This window comes from Myxine glutinosa, chromosome 9, assembly GCF_964187855.1.
Source record: "Myxine glutinosa chromosome 9, kmMyxGlut1.1, whole genome shotgun sequence".
Classification (NCBI taxonomy): Eukaryota; Metazoa; Chordata; class Myxini; order Myxiniformes; family Myxinidae; genus Myxine; species Myxine glutinosa.
The window spans coordinates 44,856,920-44,877,966 of NC_136269.1; the positions used below are offsets into that span (position 1 = coordinate 44,856,920).

Sequence of the window (21,047 nt, forward strand, 5' to 3'; positions counted from 1 at the left end):
GAATTTTATATTGAGTCTTTCCTGTTTTATTTGTTTTTTTTATATCCGATCTTTGCTTTAAGTTGGAAGCGTGGGGATTTGTGATGGCGCGCCATCAACTTCGCTGTAGTATTAATTACTTTTGCTGCATTTTTTAAACTGCATCTTGCTCGTATTTTAATAGCTACATGTGGACAATGTGTTCTCTGTTCGGGGACAAAATACATCTCTTATGTTTCAACATAGTCCAGTTCTTCATTTACAGGATGGGTGGTTCTGTTCCCATCCAGTTCTTCATTTACAGGATGTGTGGCTCTGTTCCCATCCAGTTCTTCATTTACAGGATGTGTGGCTCTGTTCTCATTCCAGTTCTTCATTTAAAGGATGTGTGGTTCTGTTCCCCTTCCAGTTCTTCATTTAGAGGATGTGTGGCTCTGTTCCCATCCAGTTCTTCATTTACAGGATGTGTGGTTCTGTTCCCATCCAGTTCTTCATTTAGAGGATGTGTGGCTCTGTTCCCCCATCCAGTTTTTCATTTACAGGATGTGTGGTTCTGTTCCCATCCAGTTCTTCATTTACAGGATGTGTGGCTCTGGTCCCCTTCCAGTTCTTCATTTAAAGGATGTGTGGCTCTGTTCTCCTTCCAGTTCTTCATTTAGAGGATGTGTGGCTCTGTTCCCCATCCAGTTCTTCATTTAGAGGATGTGTGGTTCTGTTCCCCATCCAGTTCTTCATTTAGAGGATGTGTGGTTCTGTTCCCCATCCAGTTCTTCATTTACAGGATGTGTGGCTCTGTTCCCCATCCAGTTCTTCATTTAGAGGATGTGTGGTTCTGTTCCCCATCCAGTTCTTCATTTACAGGATGTGTGGCTCTGTTCTCCTTCCAGTTCTTCATTTAGAGGATGTGTGGCTCTGTTCCCCATCCAGTTCTTCATTTAGAGGATGTGTGGTTCTGTTCCCCATCCAGTTCTTCATTTACAGGATGTGTGGCTCTGTTCTCCTTCCAGTTCTTCATTTAAAGGATGTGTGGCTCTGTTCCCCATCCAGTTCTTCATTTAGAGGATGTGTGGCTCTGGTCCCCTTCCAGTTCTTCATTTAGAGGATGTGTGGTTCTGTTCCCCATCCAGTTCTTCATTTACAGGATGGGTGGCTCTGGTCCCCTTCCAGTTCTTCATTTAGAGGATGTGTGGTTCTGTTCCCCATCCAGTTCTTCATTTACAGGATGTGTGGCTCTGTTCTCCTTCCAGTTCTTCATTTAAAGGATGTGTGGCTCTGTTCCCCATCCAGTTCTTCATTTAGAGGATGTGTGGCTCTGTTCCCCATCCAGTTCTTCATTTAGAGGATGTGTGGTTCTGTTCTCCTTCCAGTTCTTCATTTAGAGGATGTGTGGTTCTGTTCTCCTTCCAGTTCTTCATTTACAGGATGTGTGGCTCTGGTCCCCTTCCAGTTCTTCATTTACAGGATGTGTGGTTCTGTTCCCATTCCAGTTCTTCATTTAGAGGATGTGTGGCTCTGTTCCCCTTCCAGTTCTTCATTTACAGGATGTGTGGTTCTGTTCCCCTTCCAGTTCTTCATTTAGAGGATGTGTGGCTCTGTTCCCCTTCCAGTTCTTCATTTAGAGGATGTGTGGCTCTGTTCCCCTTCCAGTTCTTCATTTAGAGGATGTGTGGTTCTGTTATCCTTCCAGTTCTTCATTTAGAGGATGTGTGGTTCTGTTCTCCTTCCAGTTCTTCATTTACAGGATGTGTGGCTCTGGTCACCTTCCAGTTCTTCATTTAGAGGATGTGTGGCTCTGTTCCCCTTCCAGTTCTTCATTTACAGGATGTGTGGTTCTGGTCCCCTTCCAGTTCTTCATTTAGAGGATGTGTGGCTCTGTTCCCCCTTCCAGTTCTTCATTTAGAGGATGTGTGGCTCTGTTCCCCTTCCAGTTCTTCATTTACAGGATGTGTGGCTCTGGTCCTCTTCCAGTTCTTCATTTACAGGATGTGTGGTTCTGTTCCCCATCCAGTTCTTCATTTACAGGATGTGTGGCTCTGTTCCCCATCCAGTTCTTCATTTAGAGGATGTGTGGCTCTGTTCCCCTTCCAGTTCTTCATTTACAGGATGTGTGGCTCTGTTCCCCCTTCCAGTTCTTCATTTACAGGATGTGTGGCTCTGTTCCCCTTCCAGTTCTTCATTTAGAGGATGTGTGGCTCTGTTCCCCTTCCAGTTCTTCATTTACAGGATGTGTGGTTCTGTTCCCCTTCCAGTTCTTCATTTAGAGGATGTGTGGCTCTGTTCCCCTTCCAGTTCTTCATTTAGAGGATGTGTGGTTCTGTTCTCCTTCCAGTTCTTCATTTACAGGATGTGTGGCTCTGGTCCCCTTCCAGTTCTTCATTTACAGGATGTGTGCCTCTGTGCCCCTTCCAGTTCTTCATTTAGAGGATGTGTGGTTCTGTTCTCCTTCCAGTTCTTCATTTACAGGATGTGTGCCTCTGTGCCCCTTCCAGTTCTTCATTTACAGGATGTGTGCCTCTGTGCCCCTTCCAGTTCTTCATTTACAGGATGTGTGCCTCTGTGCCCCTTCCAGTTCTTCATTTACAGGATGTGTGGCTCTGTTCCCCTTCCAGTTCTTCATTTACAGGATGTGTGGCTCTGTTCCCCTTCCAGTTCTTCATTTACAGGATGTGTGGCTCTGTTCCCCTTCCAGTTCTTCATTTACAGGATGTGTGCCTCTGTGCCCCTTCCAGTTCTTCATTTAGAGGATGTGTGGCTCTGTTCCCCTTCCAGTTCTTCATTTACAGGATGTGTGGCTCTGTTCCCCATCCAGTTCTTCATTTAGAGGATGTGTGGCTCTGTTCCCCTTCCAGTTCTTCATTTACAGGATGTGTGGCTCTGTTCCCCTTCCAGTTCTTCATTTACAGGATGTGTGCCTCTGTGCCCCTTCCAGTTCTTCATTTACAGGATGTGTGGCTCTGTTCCCCTTCCAGTTCTTCATTTACAGGATGTGTGGCTCTGTTCCCCTTCCAGTTCTTCATTTACAGGATGTGTGGCTCTGTTCCCCTTCCAGTTCTTCATTTAGAGGATGTGTGGCTCTGTTCCCCATCCAGTTCTTCATTTAGAGGATGTGTGGCTCTGTTCCCCTTCCAGTTCTTCATTTACAGGATGTGTGCCTCTGTGCCCCTTCCAGTTCTTCATTTACAGGATGTGTGGCTCTGTTCCCCTTCCAGTTCTTCATTTACAGGATGTGTGGCTCTGTTCCCCTTCCAGTTCTTCATTTACAGGATGTGTGGCTCTGTTCCCCTTCCAGTTCTTCATTTAGAGGATGTGTGGCTCTGTTCCCCATCCAGTTCTTCATTTAGAGGATGTGTGGCTCTGTTCCCCTTCCAGTTCTTCATTTACAGGATGTGTGGCTCTGTTCCCCTTCCAGTTCTTCATTTACAGGATGTGTGGCTCTGTTCCCCTTCCAGTTCTTCATTTAGAGGATGTGTGGCTCTGTTCCCCATCCAGTTCTTCATTTAGAGGATGTGTGGCTCTGTTCCCCTTCCAGTTCTTCATTTACAGGATGTGTGGCTCTGTGCCCCTTCCAGTTCTTCATTTACAGGATGTGTGGCTCTGTTCCCCTTCCAGTTCTTCATTTACAGGATGTGTGGTTCTGTTCCCCTTCCAGTTCTTCATTTACAGGATGTGTGCCTCTGTGCCCCTTCCAGTTCTTCATTTACAGGATGTGTGCCTCTGTGCCCCTTCCAGTTCTTCATTTACAGGATGTGTGCCTCTGTGCCCCTTCCAGTTCTTCAAAGATAAGGATACCGTCCAGAAGAGTCTTGCCTTTTCTTGTGCCTGTCGGAAGTTGTATTTTTGGTTCTTTGTGTAAAGAAAATGTATCTCTTCCTCCTTGTTCTTATCCTTGTAACTGCTTGATGTCGCATCCTCTTTGCCACCTCCTTTATATTACTTCACTCTTCACTTTTTGTTCAATATTTTTTACTTGCGCTCCCGTCCCCTAATTCCCGCACTCGCATTACATAATGCTTTACAGAATTTCAATCTTCTGCCCTGTGTTCCATTGCGCAATTTTTGTGACGTCCTCTTTTCTTTTGACCTCCTCCCTGAGTTCTCCTTAAACTCTTCGTGCTCCCGGTTCAATCGCAGAGCCACATCACACCTCCTGACTCACACGTACGGTCTTCGCAACTCCACACGCTCAACAAACCCTCTCTCTCACACTTGGATTAGATATTCGACTCCACATTCCTGATATGCGTTTACAGAAATGTGACCAGACCAGCGATGAGGGCCAGCTCGCATCCAAAAATAACGCTGTCCCTGCTCACCCGTTCCAGCTCACTGTGTTCCTGCTCATCATCACCACTGTTCTTCTGCATTTGCTTCCCCCTTTCCAATCCCCTGGCTCACCAATACAAGGGGTCTACACTCCAACTTCACATATCTGTCCATCCGGGGCAGCCGCAGATACCCCAGATATTGCATGTCTTATGGAAATATTTATTTCACAAGATGCCCTGGTTATTGTCTTATTGTCTCCTGGTTATTGTCTTATTGTCTCCTGGTTATTGTCTTATTGTCTCCTGGTTATTGTCTTATTGTCTCCTGGTTATTGTCTCCTCTGCTCTGACAGGCCTGAATTCTGCACTCGTGGTGTTGACACTGTGTATTTATTTCCTCCCTTTCCCACCACCCCTGCCCCTCACTGCTTGTCACAACCCTATTGAGTACATTTTGCTTCATATCCCTTTCAGTAAAAACAGATTGTTTCTCTCTGTGGTCAACAGTCCCCACCACTCTGATGACTTCATATACATGGCCCTCTCTGCAAACATCGACACTCTGCTCTCGTCTCACCCCTGTTCGCTCTTCCTAATCTGCGGAGACTTTAATTGCCACCATGCCAGCTGGCTTGGAGTTTGTTCATATACGTCAGTACATGGCCTAGCAGCTGTCATTCTATGAAATGACCGGACTTGCTCAGCCTGCTTCTTTTTCAACACACATCTCCCCAAATGACAACCATTCATTACTGGATCTTGACGTGTCAAACTTTTCCCTCAAACTTGTGTTGCTGTGACTCAGCTACTCAAAGGTCTTCTTACCTGTACCGGGAAAGGGGTGCATCTCTTCTGCAGTTATTATAGAAAGTCTAAGGTAAAAGACGTGTGTGAAAATTTGGTAAAGCTGTGTGGTCTGGCCTAAAATCTGCCCTCCAGTCAAAACTAGTCCATCATCACATCAGCTCCTGGAATTTCTTACCAACAGAATTTCTTACCAATAATTACCCTCTTCCCAAGTTAATCACATAGAACACTGATGCATCTGGTGAGGTCAAAGCAAGAAAACATCTCGCATTCTACTTCTGGAAGGAAAATTGAACAATTTCTACAATAGCAACTCCAGGATGTTTACATTATTCAAATAACGCCTTCCTGGTGAAACACCCTAAATCCAGGCAATTGCACATCTCCATTGATAGCAACCTGCAGTCTCTCCACAAAGCTCAAAACCATTATGTATCTGTCCTGTGAAGAACAAGAGGCCCAACATCAGGCTGATCTGCAACCCAAATTGCCCTGCGTCTCAGCGTCCTCCGGAGCTTGGTGGGAGATGGTTGTATCTGTGCCTGGTTCACATACCCCTTCCATCTCTTCCATCCTAAGGAACAGTCGTGCTGGATACTGCTGGTGGGGGGAAGGAGGCGGAGGGGAAGCTGAGTTGTTTAACTATATCTTTGCTTAAAAGGTCTTAAATCCATCTCTTGCTGTACCCACCATTTTCAGGTTTAAAAAAAAAAGTATACTAATTCGAGGCTCGTGAAGAGCTAGCACATAGAACGTACAATAAAGGGAACGGGAGACGAGAAACAAGAAAGAGAGTGAGAGGGAGAAAGAGAGGGAGAAAGAGAGGGAGAAAGAGAGGCAGAAAGAGAGGACGAAAAAGAGGGAGAAAGAGAGGGAGAAAGAGAGGGAGAAAGAGAGGGAGAAAGAGAGGAAGAAAGAGAGGAAGAAAGAGAGGAAGAAAGAGAGGGAGAAAGAGGGAGAAAGAGAGGGAGAAAGAGAGGGAGAAAGAGAGGAAGAAAGAGAGTGAGAAAGAGAGGGAGAAAGAGGGAGAAAGAGAGGGAGAAAGAGAGGGAGAAAGAGAGGGAGAAAGAGAGGGAGAAAGAGAGGGAGAAAGAGAGGGAGAAAGAGAGGAAGAAAGAGAGGAAGAAAGAGAGGAAGAAAGAGGAAGAAAGAGAGGAAGAAAGAGAGAGAGAAAGAGAGGGAGAAAGAGAGAGAGAGAAAGAGAAAGAGATCAGTGGACAACAGGGACATCAGGAGATCTGTGGAAGGGGGAGGGATGGGGTACATGAGATAAACAAGGTGGACACTACAAGGACTTTCAGGAAAGAAAACTGAATTTGAGGAGGTGGATTTGAGGTAGATTAACGGGGGTGAAAAATATCAAGGTTTTGGATGGGGAAAGATAACAGATGGTGGTGAACAGCTGTTTTGAAGACCTGGAGGGAGGAGTGGGATTGAAGAGAGTGTGGGAGTTTGTTCCAGAGGCGGAAGAAAAGAGGAATGAAAGAGTGAAGGTGAGCAGGGAGTCTTCATTTTGGCAGTTTCACCAGAAGAGTGTTGCTGACAGATCTTGTGTGTCCTGAAGGAATATTTGGGGGACAGATCACAGAGAGAGCTAGGGGATCAAGGCCGGAGAGGAGTCGCTAGAAAAAAGAAAGACTGTTAACCTGCCTGCGGTGAGACAGTGAAAGTCCCTCAGAATCATCTTCGTCGCGGGAGATACCAATGATTATGAAAGCTTTGGTTTCTGCAGTGTGAAGCCGAGCTAGGTGTGAGGCAGGAGCACCAGCTCAGAAGGGAGAGCAGTATTCCATGAAGCTGCGGATGAAAGCTTTGTAAGTGGTGAACAGCTCAGTAGTGCCAAGGAAGGACTTCACACGATGGAGGATGCCCAGTCGGCGACTGGCTTTGGAGGCCAGCTTGAAAATGTTGTTTTCCCAGGAAAGATCATGGAAGATAGTGAGACCCAAAATCTTGAGTGACAAAATTCCTCCATAGTAGGGTCAATATACGAAAAAAAACTCACCTAACCCCCAAAAAATTGATACAAAAGGTTTTTCAATGGATTCTGGTACAATTAGGCATGCTAAATAACATACTAAAAATCTAGTAACATCTGACTTCCGGAAAGGGGTCATTTTCAAGATGGCGTCCAAGATGGCTGCCGGGAGCTTAAAATGGCCATATCTCAATTATTATTCAACCGAGAAAGGTGGTTTTGGTGTCTAACCCTAAGTTTTAGGGCCCAAGGAATCAAATTGAATCAATAAAATTACCATCAGTTAATTATTTATTGACAAGTCCAAGATGGCATCCTAAGGTGACATCCTGATCCACTAAAATGGCTCTGTCGAATAGTAGTCAACCTAGAGAGATTTTTTCAGTGTGTATACCTAGGTTTAAGGCACCCAGGAAATCATCAAAATTACTTAAATAAGCACAAAGTAATCAGGTAATCCAGTAAGCCAGGTTTACCAGCCCATTAGGCATTTGTTGTCTTATACAGTTAGTCGCTATTCATCGTCATCCTCCGACTCCTCTGGAAGAAACTTGTTATGTGGATTGTCACATTCTTCTTTAGCATGCCCAATGGTACCAGAATCCATTGAAAAACCTTTTGTTTCAATTTTTTGGGGGTTCAACCATATATTGACCCCTCTATACTTTTCGGTATCCACGAGACTCCAGAAATTTGTGACAGATTGCCTTAAGTTTCAACTGAATGTCATTTTGAAGGCTGATAATATGGATTTTGTTTGTGCATACATGTACCAAATAATATACTTATTACCTTCGCAAAAGCGGAAGGTTATGTTTTGATCGCTGTGTATTTATTTGTATGTCTGTGTGTGTGTGTGTATGTTATTCGCATAACTCAAAAAGTATTCAACCGAATTGCATGAAATTTGGTGGGATGATTGGTTATTATACGGGACACATTTGATTAGATTTTGGGAGCAATCGGGTCAAAGGTCAAGGTCAAGGTCACGAAAAGGTCAAAATCGTATTTTTGTTCTGTTCCCTACACTCCCATGCCAAGTACAGCACAGTAGCCCGTTCTAGTTCCTTTTGAGATGAAAATAAATTGTTTGTCAGATTTTTCAGTCCCCCCCCCCCCCCCTCCCCAATATAAAATAGTCTTCCCTTGCCATAACCTCTCAAGCTTTGTACAAACCTTTGTCTGTAATGATCACTGAATACTGTGGACTGGAGTCACAGGTGGCAGTGGTGTAGACACATTACACTCTTATCTCCAATCTGAAACACACACTTGGTTCATTAGCTGGTGAGTCGGAGGATGACGATGAATAGCGACTAACTGTATAAGACAACAAATGCCTAATGGGCTGGTAAACCTGGCTTACTGGATTACCTGATTACTTTGTGCTTATTTAAGTAATTTTGATGATTTCCTGGGTGCCTTAAACCTAGGTATACACACTGAAAATATCTCTCTAGGTTGACTACTATTCGACAGAGCCATTTTAGTGGATCAGGATGTCACCTTGGGATGCCATCTTGGACTTGTCAATAAATAATTAACTGATGGTAATTTTATTGATTCAATTGGATTCCTTGGGCCCTAAAACCTAGGGTTAGACACCAAAACCACCTTTCTAGGTTGAATAATAATTGAGATATGGCCATTTTAAGCTCCCGGCGGCCATCTTGGACGCCATCTTGAAAATGACCCCTTTCCGGAAGTCAGATGTTACTAGATTTTTAGTATGTTATTTAGCATGCCCAATGGTACCAGAATCAATTGAAAAACCTTTTGTATCAATTTTTGGGGGGTTCAACCATATATTGACCCCTCTACCAGACCCCCCTCTACCAACCCTGGTGTTGGGCTAGCGGCTAGGGTGCCGGCTTAGGATTACCTAGGATCCTGGGTTCGAATCCCGGTCGATCGCTGAATTAACGCCAGGGGGGTTGACTCAGCCTGTTCATCCTTCCGAGGTCGGCTAATTGAGTACCAGTTCACTGGTAATTCCCTGTTTGTCGTTAAAGGCGGCAAAAAGGGTTGGCATCAGGAAGGGCATCCGGCCGTAAAACATTGCTTCAAAAAGGGGACCGAAAAACAACAACAACCACGGTTCCCGAAAAAGGCCAACCCCCACTTGCGGGGAAAAATGGCCTCTAAAGGTGGTTATTTTTTTTTATACCAGGGGATTGTTGAGAAAGTAGATGGGAGGGTTTTCCAGATGGTCTTTTCAGAGAGACATAGTGAGGATGTGAGATTTATTAGGATTTAAAGAATGTTCCACTTGTTTGACCAGTTTGTGATTTTATCCAGGTCTTCTGCCTGCTGATCTGAGGGTTGAGATATGGAACAGCAGAGGGTGGAGTCACCAGCAAAGAGATAGAGAGGATTTTCCAGAGTCGGATAGATCATTGATGAAGACCAGAAAAAGCACAGGGCCCAGAACACTGCCTTAAAGAACTCCAGCATAATTATGGAATGGTCCTTACATTATGTGAATTTTCCTCCACCTTAATGGAGAACTTTCCTCTCCAGCTCGTCATTTCTCTTCCACAACCATTCCTGCTGTCATAAGTGCTCTATTCATGAGGAACTGTGATTCACTCCTATCATTCCCTCTCTTCTCTCTCTTTCACAAGTCCTTATTGGATGTGCAACTTCCTCCATTTTGTAAAATTGAAAACATCACTCCTATCCATAAGAAAGTTTCCAAAACGGATCCCCTCAATGATAGACCAATCAGCTTTATCCCCCAAAATAAGCAAGGTAATGGAGTCCACTATTTCGGCCGACCTTTGGCCCTATCTCTTCAATAACATGCTAATCTTGGATAACCATTTTCGCTTCTGATCTGGCTATTCCATTTTGGATATAATACCGCTTGGGACACAGCAGTTGATGGATACCCTGATCCACAAGCAAGAGATTAGGTCCATCGCTCTGGATATGTCTCTAGTATGTCTAGTCTAGATATGTCATATCTGTCTAGATATGTCTCTAGCTCTGGATATGTCTCTGGATATGTCTCTATGACACTGTCTCAGATGCAGCCTTGATTTCTAAATTGTCTTCCTTTGCTATTCCATGTCCCTTGTTCATGTGATTGTCTGACTTACTTTATGGGTAAACAAAGTGAGTGGCCCTTGATGGTTTTCTTTCCCATGATCTTTCCCGTTGATCTAGGGTTTCACACTGTAATGTTTTAGGACCTACTTTATTATTGATCAACAATACTGTGCAAAAGTTTGGGTTGTTTTGACTTTTGTGGTGCTATTCCCCATTAAACATTTGTGTGAAATTAGAAGTGTGCAATATAGTTGGATAATAATTCAAATTTCGGTGAAAGTCATTTTAATATCGCAGTTACCTTTAAGTATGAGGAAATACAACAAATTAGGAAATTTTAAAAGTTTGATTTTTGCGATACATATTGTTACTTGAAAGGAGGAGGAGGATCCATAACTAGACTGTCGTAAGTGCAACATGGACCGTGTGTTTTGAATAGGTTAGATTGCCATGTAACAGGGACCTAGTAGGCCAAGTTGTGTGTAATATGTGCACTGTGGGTCTCGTGAATGTTCACCATTAAGATAGTCAGAGTAAGGTTGGGTAGCGTAAACCTCCTGTTTGAAAGGGAAGGCAAGGTGGAGGGTTTGGGGAAACAGCACAAAGAAAGCACCTTTAGACCATTATGAACTGTTGGTACGTGTGTGCAAGCCATGGTGGTGAGATGTGCTGTAGGGCCTGGAAGAGGGGATAGACTTTTTATTGGGGCCACTCCATGGCCAGAGGGTGGCACCTCCCATAAGCAGTGGGCAGCCAATGAAGGGACCCTAAGTAGATGAAGGGGGTTCCACAGTAAGGAGGGTAGGATGCAGTGGGTAGACAAGATGGATACAGAAGCAAATGCTTAGGAAGGGGAAAAAAAGAAGAAATTTGCAAAGTGATGGGCTCTGGGTTGGGGTAGGAGGGTGGTTAATGGCTAATGGGGATGGAAAAGATCATGGTTTTGGATGGCGGGGGGGGGGGGGGTAAACTGAGATGGTGGTGAACAGCTGTTTTGAACACCTGGAGGGGAGAATGAAATTAAAAAGAACAAGTCAGGAGACGACGATGGTTCACGAGCGAGCGGTATTCAATGACAAAGGACGGACTATAACCGAAACAGGACAGGCCAGGCCCGGAAATGTCAAAACGAAGGTTACTGACCTTGAAGTGAGATAGAAAATAATGTATAATCAGTTATGAGGTTGGTTAGCTACACAATACCGAAAATTCGGTGAAAAATGAAATGAAAAAAAAAAAATGAAAAATGGAGCTCCGTGGGGCTGGGCACATGACATTGGCCGAACCAAATATCGAAACCCCTGTCAGATTCCACCAACTCCCTCGGAGAAGATGTAGCTTGAACTCGGTTACCCCCTAAAAAGACATCTTTTTCGGGCGTGGCTCCGCCCACAATGGGCGCAATACGCCCACTCTAGGCAGGACACAACTAGATCATGATATCAACCCCCCACCCAAGTTTCATCAAGATCGGATGATATCATCGGGTAGTTATGCTGCGGACAGACAGACACATACACAGACACACACACAGACACACACACACACACACACACACACACACACACACACACACACACACACACACACACACACACACACACAACGAATATAGTGGTCACTTGATAACTCGTGAACCAATATGCAAGTTGGTTCCCCAGCCAGGAAAAAAAAGAGGAACGAATGAGTGAAGAATTGGGAGTTTCACCAGAAGGGGCTTGATGACGGACGACTACGCCCTGTAGAAAACGTAGGGGAGGAGGAAAGGGGAAAAAGCACAGAACGAGCAGAGGGTTCAAGCAATAGATTGAGGTCATAAATAAGAGGATTTTTCTGGATTAGTCCCAGTATGCATAGTTATTTGAGGACATACGAGCATCTTCAATCAATGTTGACTTGTGTTTTGCTTCATGCCACAAACAGCTCGCTAAATCATCGAACTGGACTCTGCACTTTGGGATGTCACAGAAAAATTGTCCAACAACCGAGTGTCTTAAAACAAACAAAACTGCAAAAAGTTCGAATCTCAGCTCAGCTACGAACTGTCACCCTAGCTAGTGTCACCCTGCAGGGATACTTCAATGGTGTGCTGTCATGCAGATGGATGTTAAACGGGCGTCCCGTATGCTAGCAGACGTTGGTGGACATAAAGATCCCATGATATCCTTCACGAGCAGAGTTATCGTCGGTACACTAGTTAAACTAAGAATTATTTTTGACCGAATTGGCTCATGTGTTAAGCAATCTTAATGATCTTATTGGTTTGCATGAGTCATAAGTACATATCGTACGCATATGCTAAGTATATTGGTTGGTCGACTTTGTCTGTCTGTCAATCGCATACAGGTAACAATTCTAAACTGATCGTCATAAAACGTTACCAAGTTGTAGAATGTAGAGGTAGTCACGACTGAGAAGCCTATTGTTTTTGAGGTCAAAGGTCATCTTGGGTCAAACTTCTAAAATTTTCATTTTTCATTTGATTGACTTGAAAATTAAACAGCAATTGCATAGCGCATCACTGAATTTGAAAACCAACTATTTTAGAGGTCAAAATGTCAAAGGTCAACTCAAGGTCAAACTTCTAAAATCATCAGATTTCATCTGAAAAATAATCAATTTAAATCAGATTGACCTGAGCTTTGATTAAGAAAGTCAATTTAAATTTTGATGAAATTGACAATTTGATGTATCCATGGCAATTTTTTTGGCAGGGAGTGGATTTTGCAAGTATCGTGCTCTGCACGACATCTTTCTTGTTGTTTCATTGGTTGGTTGTCATTTAACATACACAGCAATTGCTTGTAATTGGTTTCCTGCCATATGCGCTGCTAAATCCTGACCACCTGTAGATTTTTAACTCACCTGGAACGAAGTTCAGGGGAGCTTATGCGATGGCACGTCGTCTGTCCATCAGTCCTTCCGTCAGTCCGTCTGTCCGTAAACACTTGCAACTTCTTCTCCGAAACAGCTGAAGGGATTGTGACCAAATTTGGCACAAATGATATTTGTTGTGTTGTGACTAAAGTTTGTTCACGGCGATAAAAAAAAAATCGGGGTCTAAGGGGGTTAACCAAGTTTGAGGGAGGTCTAAGGGTCTCTAAGGGAGTCCACCAAAGTGCATCCAGGTTTGACCCCCCAAAATAGGAATTTGCTTTTTCCTCTGAAACTACACGCACAATTTCGATGAAACTTGACCACAACCTTCACCATCCGTGATATACCAAAGTTGCTTCACGGCATTAAAATAATCTGCCCCTTTGGGGGATTACGGGGGGATTGCCCCCCAAAATAGGTATTTGCTTTCTTCTCAGAAACTACACACGCAATTTCGATGAAACTTCACCACGACCTTCATCACCCATAATGTACCAATGTTTGTTCAAGGCATTAGAAAAATTGGGGTCTGAGGAGGTATATGGGGTTAGGGGAAGTTGGAGTGGTTGCCCCCCAAAAAGGTATTTTTATGTCTGGTTGTTTAAAGTCTTATGATTATGTTAGTATGATTGTACATGCTGCCCTGTCTTCTAGCAACCATTGAAATTGGTTTAAAATATCTTTATTCGGTGCAGTATACTGTTTATTCTACCAGGTGAGTGCCAGGGGTATTACCCCTATGTTTATTACAAAATAGCAGAAAACGCATGGTTAAAGTCTGATCGCTGATCATTGCACAGTTACACTGCAGAGTTACACTGCACAGTTACACTGTGATGTGAGTTACACTTTGACCATGTAACTGCACAGTTACACTGTGATAGCTGCTGAAGGAATTGGTAATGCTTTGCTTTTTTATATCTCGATAGCTGTAAGATATGGGCTAACTTTCTTAGAGTGTACATTTGTTGTAGGGATACTTTCTTCGAGTGTACATCCTCAAAGGACACCAAAGAAAGCACAGCACCTGTCTGGGTTTTCACACAGTCTTGTGCGAAAGACGAGACAGGTGCAATGCTTTTTTGATATGTACTATGGATAGCTTGATTTCATTTTCTGTTCACATTCTAATTTAATGATAAAAGTAGAGATGGATCTTGGATATTTTCTTGCTACCACCCTTACCTTGTTTCCATACTTCACAGCATTGCCATCCATAACTCCTTTTGCATTTATTAAAATGTTTTTTTTAATACTTGCGCGCGCGCACGCACGCACACACACACACACACACACACACACACACACACACACACACACACACACACTAGACACACATACACACATAGCCACACACATAGCCACACACATAGTAGACACACATACACACATAGCCACACACATACACTACATGATCAAAAGTATGTGGACACCCCTTCAAATTAGTGGATTCAGCTATTTCAGCCACACACATTGCTGACAGGTATATATAATCAAGCCCACAGACATGCAATCTCCATAGACAAACATTGGCAGTCGAATGGGCCGCACTGAAGAGCTCCATGACTTTCAACGTGTCACCGTCATCGTATGCCACCTTTCCAACAAGTAAGTTCATCAAATTTTTGCCGTGTGAGAGTTGCTCCGGTCAAATATAAGTGCTGTTATTGTGAAGTGGAAACGTCTATGAGCAACAACAGCTCAGCCGCTAAGTGGTAGGCCACACAAGCTCACAAAACGGGACCGAAGAGTGCTGAAGCGAATAAAAATCGTCTGCCCTCGGTTGCAACACTCACTACCGAGGTCCAAACTGCCTCTATAACCAATGTCAGCACAACAACTGTTCGTCGAGAGCTTCATGAAATGGGTTTCTATGGCCAAGCAGCCACACAAGCCTAAGATCATGCGCAATGCCAAGTGTTGGCTGGAGTGGTTCACTTGCGTGGTTTCCCATGAGGCTTTCCCATGTTTGCTGGTAATTGGCTAAGTCTCTGTCCAGTGGTCCAGTATAGGTCTACCCACAATGCAGTGAGCAGTTGGAGCTAGGATTGTAGAGCTCGGGCATTGACCTGTGCTGACGTGTGATTCTGGTTCCGCCCAGGAGGTGTGGAGACTAGGACGGGGGTAGAGGAGGCGATATCTGCTGATCCTCGCCTCCTCCTTTCTGCTATGCTCGACGAACATGTCAGCCCAAAATGCTGATCTCACGTCTTGACAGTGGACAGATGGGAAGAGGATGCCCAATTGTGTGCCAGAAGCTCCGTGCTCCATCCGGTATATCCTTGAAGACGCACATACTTGAAAGCGCGGCCCAGTTTGGTGTGCATGAGAGTTATGTGTTGGTACCTTAAGGCTTGGCAACACCAACCAATTTCCCTCAGGGAGTGAAGTCTCTGCCCTACGTGAGTCATGGACTCAGATGGCTCTGGCTGACAGTACCTGGCATGGGCCTCTTGTCCAGGGTAATGGATCCCCACTGCCTTGTGGGGGAAGCCTCTTTAGGATAAGGCTATGAAAAGGACACTCGGATATCGAAGCCGCACCTGTAGGTTACCCTGGGCTTGGATAAATATCTTGGATAAATGTGCCCATGAAAGTTAGTGGTGGCACAAATTTAGGCATCACTGCACAGCATCTGCAGACAGCTGTGTCCACTTTGGCATGATCATACCGACGACCTGGCTAGTCTGCTGCACCTATGTGCATCACACTTCACATTGCATTTACTGCACCTGCAGCCAACGATGGTCATATGAATAGAGAGTGGGAGAGGAATAGCACACACCTCCATCACTTTAATCTCTTCTCTGTGTAGGTTTTCCCTTCATTGGCACCTGCTCAACTGCTCACCGCCCATTTTACCTGTACAGCCATTGCACAATGCACAATGTATAGTGAGCACACCAACGAAGGGAAGAGATTCGGCGAAAGCGACGACTTGCACCATCAGAAAGAAAGACAATTGATCTGTCTGCGATGGTGAAGCGATAGGCCCGTAGACTCACCTTCAACGTGGGAGATTCCAATAATCTTGAAGACTTTGGTTCTCACGGCGTTAAGTTGGGCAAGATGTGAAGCAGGATCTCCAGCCCATGAGAGAGAGAGCAGTACTCCATCAAGCTACGGATTAAGGCCTCGTAGGTGGATAGGAGGTCAGGTGTGCCAACGCAAAGAAGGACTTTGTACGATGGAGGATGCCTAGTCAGCGGCTGGCTTTGGCGGCCAGCTTTGAAATGTGGCCTGCCCAAGAAAGATCATGGCTGACCCAAGATCCAGGACCCTTGACCCATGTGAGACCCAGGAGTTTGAATGACTCAATTTCCTCAAGAGGAACGTTAAGAAATTAGATTGGGGGGGGGGGGTTTGCCTTGCATGCTCCATTATTTAGCCTACAGTTTAAACTATTCTTTTAAGTTTGATTCTTTTTACGCACACTGCTTGTTGAACTGAGGTTCTCGTGAAATTTTATCCTTTATCGAGATTTGTACGTCTCCCCTTGAAGTTCCCGGAACACACAACAATAGGATATAGACGAATGCTTCGCAGTACGCGTGTGCACATACACGCCTGTAACCATTGATGTTTTAGAGTGCAGGAAACATAAAAAGCATTTGTATTATATTTGTCCTTAGCCATTTGTTGTGAATGTTATGGATTTATAAGTGCATTGCTTTACTGGAACCCCCCTTATTGAAGCACAAGAGGAGATTTATAAAACACCAGCTTCTTTTAACTATATGGTCTATTACGATGTTATGGGTGTGATCATGTGATCAAAATCCTATTATTCACCTATATCCTATTGTTATTCTATGAGGTTGCGAGGATGCATTGATTGCGTCATGTTATGGGGTTTGTATTAATGGCTTTAAAATGATTTTAATGAAGTGCTTTAAAATCAGCCAAATGTTTGGCATGTCAGCACTTTCATAGAATTCATATCTATAAAAATGGATCCTAAAGTGAAGGATTTGCTTGACTTTTCTCGAATGAAACTTCCTGTGTGCTTATTTCACACAAAGGGCCATTAAAACGTTTGTATATTTGTGACAAAGACCGTCAGTACTATATTTTTCGACATAATTTCTATGAATATCAATAAACTTGTTCCATTTATCTTTCAACGAATCAATTCCCTGGTAATGGGAGCTTTCCAAGTGTCCCCTCGAAATATGGTTCCTTGAACGTTTTGATCTACACATTTAATGATTATACCCCCATGTGACCTCCATTTTATATAATTTGCTGTCACAAATCCGATTTAATGGTTACCTAATATGATGCTTATGTGTAGAACATTTGTACACTTTGTTGGTCTCAAGTGGAAGTGATGCGTATGAAAGGGAATGTTGAGGCAATAACATGTAATTATCTTGTACCACATAGATAACCCAATACCACAACACTTGCGCCACAGGTTTACCCCAATACCACAACACTTGCACCACATGTCTACCCAGATACCACAACACTTGCACAACATGTCTACCCAGATACCACAACACTTGCACCACATGTTTACCCCAATATCAAAGCACTTGCACCCCATGTTTACCCCGATACCAAAGCACTTGCACCCCATGTTTACCCCAATACCAAAGCACTTGCACCCCATGTTTACCCCGATACCAAAGCACTTGCACCCCATGTTTACCCCGATACCAAAGCACTTGCACCCCATGTTACCCCAATACCAAAGCATTTGCACCCCAATATTTACCCCAATACCAGAGAACTTGCACCACATGTCCACCCGGATACCACAACACTTGCACCACATGTCTACCCGGATACCACAACATTTGCACAACATGTCTACCCAGATACCACAACACTTGCACCACATGCTTACCGCAATACCAGAGGACAACCTGTATGGCTCACAGGATGGCATCGTACTTGCCATTGAGCTATCTCGTCTTGGTTTGATCCCCCAACCTGATGATGCAAACGTCACACTGGCATCTTACAAGTATTATGTTGCATCATTGAGTATACTATCTTTATAGAAGACATTTAACCCTTCTATCCTATCCGCTAAGGTTACTAGCCGATGTTAAAGACACCACAGTATAAAGATAAGTACAGGTAATAGTAATAGTAATAGTATGCCGGTACCACAGGCAGATTCTCAATTTCTACCCTAATCTATGGAGGGCATGCATGACCGTGCCCCTGCAATCACAAGTCAGGTGCTGCACACACGTGTGTTGGTGGACCCTCCTTTTCCTTTCGCCTCAATCCTGCCCTCTCGTCCATCCGTCCTCTCGCAGCATGCCAGGTCCACCCGCATTCTTCCAGGATCCCACACCTGGTTACCCTCCTCAATTCTAAGCTGAACCCTCAACTCCATCCCTTCCTCCCTCTATTCTCTCATCTGTGGAACCGACTTGCTGTATCTGTTGTCTTATGCCCCTTCTTCAATTCCGTCAATAGTGCAGACCATTGTCACCTCACAATTTCTTCCCAAACCCATCCCTGCTCTCTTCTACTCTCACTGACCTCCTCCTCCAAACTCCCACCCCTTCCTCCTTTCCTTCCTGACGCTCATGTGTGAATTCCTTATCTCCCTGTTCCCCTTTGATCCTCTGTCAATCTGTAAACCTACTGCCCTGTCCCCTCTGTCCTTTATTTCTTCCATGATCGAGTCTACATTTCTGTACCCAATTTTTTTTCAAAGTTAAAAACATTTTCAGAATTCCTTTTAGCGCTGGTAGAAATACCACAATACGTCCATTGTAATACTTTTACAATGCTTACTAATGGTTTTTATTTATATATATATATATATATATATATATATTTTTTTTTTTTTTGGCAGTATTCGACACTCGAAAGTATATGCTTGCCATTGGGCCTTCAAATTCCACGTTCAAACCTTCATGGGATTTGATGTAATTGCTGGTACGAGATATCTACTGATTTTTAACATCACGTATCATCCTCTAAGGTAGCCTGCAGCTATCCCATCTGCCTCCACCTGGTTTCCGATGCAAATGCTTGTTTTTAATCTCTCAAAGCAGACAATTTTGTGCTTTAACGGTTTTCAAAATCCGATCTCCCCTACCGCCGCATTCTTTGTTTTATTTGTATATTTTCAGCAATATCTGCGATTGGCTGGAGAACCTAAGATGTGCTCCTCTGAACAATTGAACGGACGATTTTTGGTGTGTTGTAACTCGATGGCAAGCGTCTATCGAAACTGGGACGGGTAATCGCACCCGCTCCCAGGGGGAAGGACACTCAAACTTGATATGGATGGATTTACAGAACGGCATATGACTTTGCAGTTGCCAACTACACAAACCACTTCTTTCAGTGCCGCAGGATAAAATCCCAGAGGCACATCAGAAACTGGTATAATCAGGAATGAATGCTGCAAACAGAACAGTAATTTAAAGCTTTCTTATGCGCAAACTCTGTTCAACAAAGTAATTCAGTCTAACATTTGATGAGAGAGAGAGAGACAGACAGAGACAGAGACAGAGACACAGAGAGAGAGAGAAAAAAAAAATACGAAAACAGTCGACTTAATATCACATATGAGTATAATTCGGATGCTGTGTTTCCTAGATAACAAAAAAAAAATACATATATATATATATATATATATATATATATATATATATATATATGCACTGGGTACACTTTTACACAGATGAAATAAAATGCCCTCAATTTAAAAAAAATGAACTGAGTGAAAAGACACCTCCAGTTTTATGTTGCAGTAAATGGTCTTGAGGACCTGGATAAACCTGATTTTCACATTATATCATGCACTTAGATTTGCGATGGTTGAGTAAACAAGACAAAAATGGCATATTTTCGAATAAAATGTTACATTCTCACGATGTCAATTTTTATTTCATCGTCTTCAAATAAAAATATGCATTGATGATTAAAATTGTAATTAAATGGAATGTCGATGTCTAGTATGTCTCCTGGTGTTGTTTTTTACATTTTCTAAAATTCCTTCAAATGTGCAATGTACATTTAGTGATTCGTGCATAACGAATGGTGTCCACCAAATTCACAATAATTGTGATGTCAGTTTCATTTTCAAATCATGAAGGACTCATGAAATGAACTAGGTGTGTAGGTTAAGAAATACCTTAAGAAGAATGCCCTTGATGCTTATTCAATCAATCGATCAGAAAGTTAATTTTTTGCACGAATCACATCCCAGCAAAAGTGAAAAGAAACCCGCATCACTCGAAACTTGATTATGTGTAATGTGGATCCCGTTTGTTGTGATAGCAAAGCAGTCACTCGCTGGTAGACGACCACCCATTTACGGATGACGTCAGAACTTGTTTTCATGTCCGTGTCCTCTGGTGCTGCGTTATGCACGAATCCAGCATGCGAAGTGGACTCTCCTTTTCATTTTGGTGAAAACGAAGCATGTAGCAGGTCTGATGCTTCAAACTCGGATACTCCAATATATACAGAACAACATCATACAGCATACTTAGTTTCTTGAAACTTTATTTTTCCACTCAGATGTAACATGCATCTGAGTTAGATGTAACATGCATCTGTAACATGCATCTGGTACACAGTATTGTATCTATATATATATATATATATATATATATATATATATATATATATATATATATATATATATATAAATATATATATATTGTTACGGTCCGCGGATAAGGATGTTGTTTGCCGAGCGGAGGCACCGCGGCCCGAACAGTTTTCCCCGACTAAACCCGATTCCCGGACGTTGGCCGAAATCGCGCCACAGATATTCAATTTGGAAACCTCTAAAGCGACCGAATGTAAAGAGGAAGAAGAAGAAGTACGGAGGAATAACAGGTTTTATTAATTATTTTCACAAGCCAAGGCAAAGAGAGCAGTTGGTTATATACAGAAAATGGAAGGAGCAGACACACAGTGAAATCATTAGCTTACCTATACAAGCTTAATTAATAAACCCCAGGACAACGTGAAAGACAGACGGACGATCACACTTACACGGGGAAATGCAGGCCGGAAGGAATGGCTTGGAGATGGGTGGCTTTTAGAGGCAAGGAAGGTTCAGCGGGTACTGGGCACGGTCGGGCCAGAAGGCACCGCCGTCA

At 43.5% G+C, this 21,047-nt stretch overlaps 2 long non-coding RNA genes across 2 annotated transcripts in view; one reads left to right on the top strand and one right to left on the bottom strand.

The window, feature by feature from the left end:
* LOC137435427 (uncharacterized) overlaps positions 1-21,047 on the bottom strand; it is a 40,064-nt gene that overhangs the window by 7,256 nt on the left and 11,761 nt on the right. The gene's annotated exons all lie outside the window — the stretch shown is intronic.
* LOC144893613 (uncharacterized) lies at positions 18,878-19,434 on the top strand. Its single transcript, XR_013624529.1, has 2 exons — positions 18,878-18,907; positions 19,059-19,434. It is a non-coding gene; the product is annotated as an uncharacterized LOC144893613 (long non-coding RNA).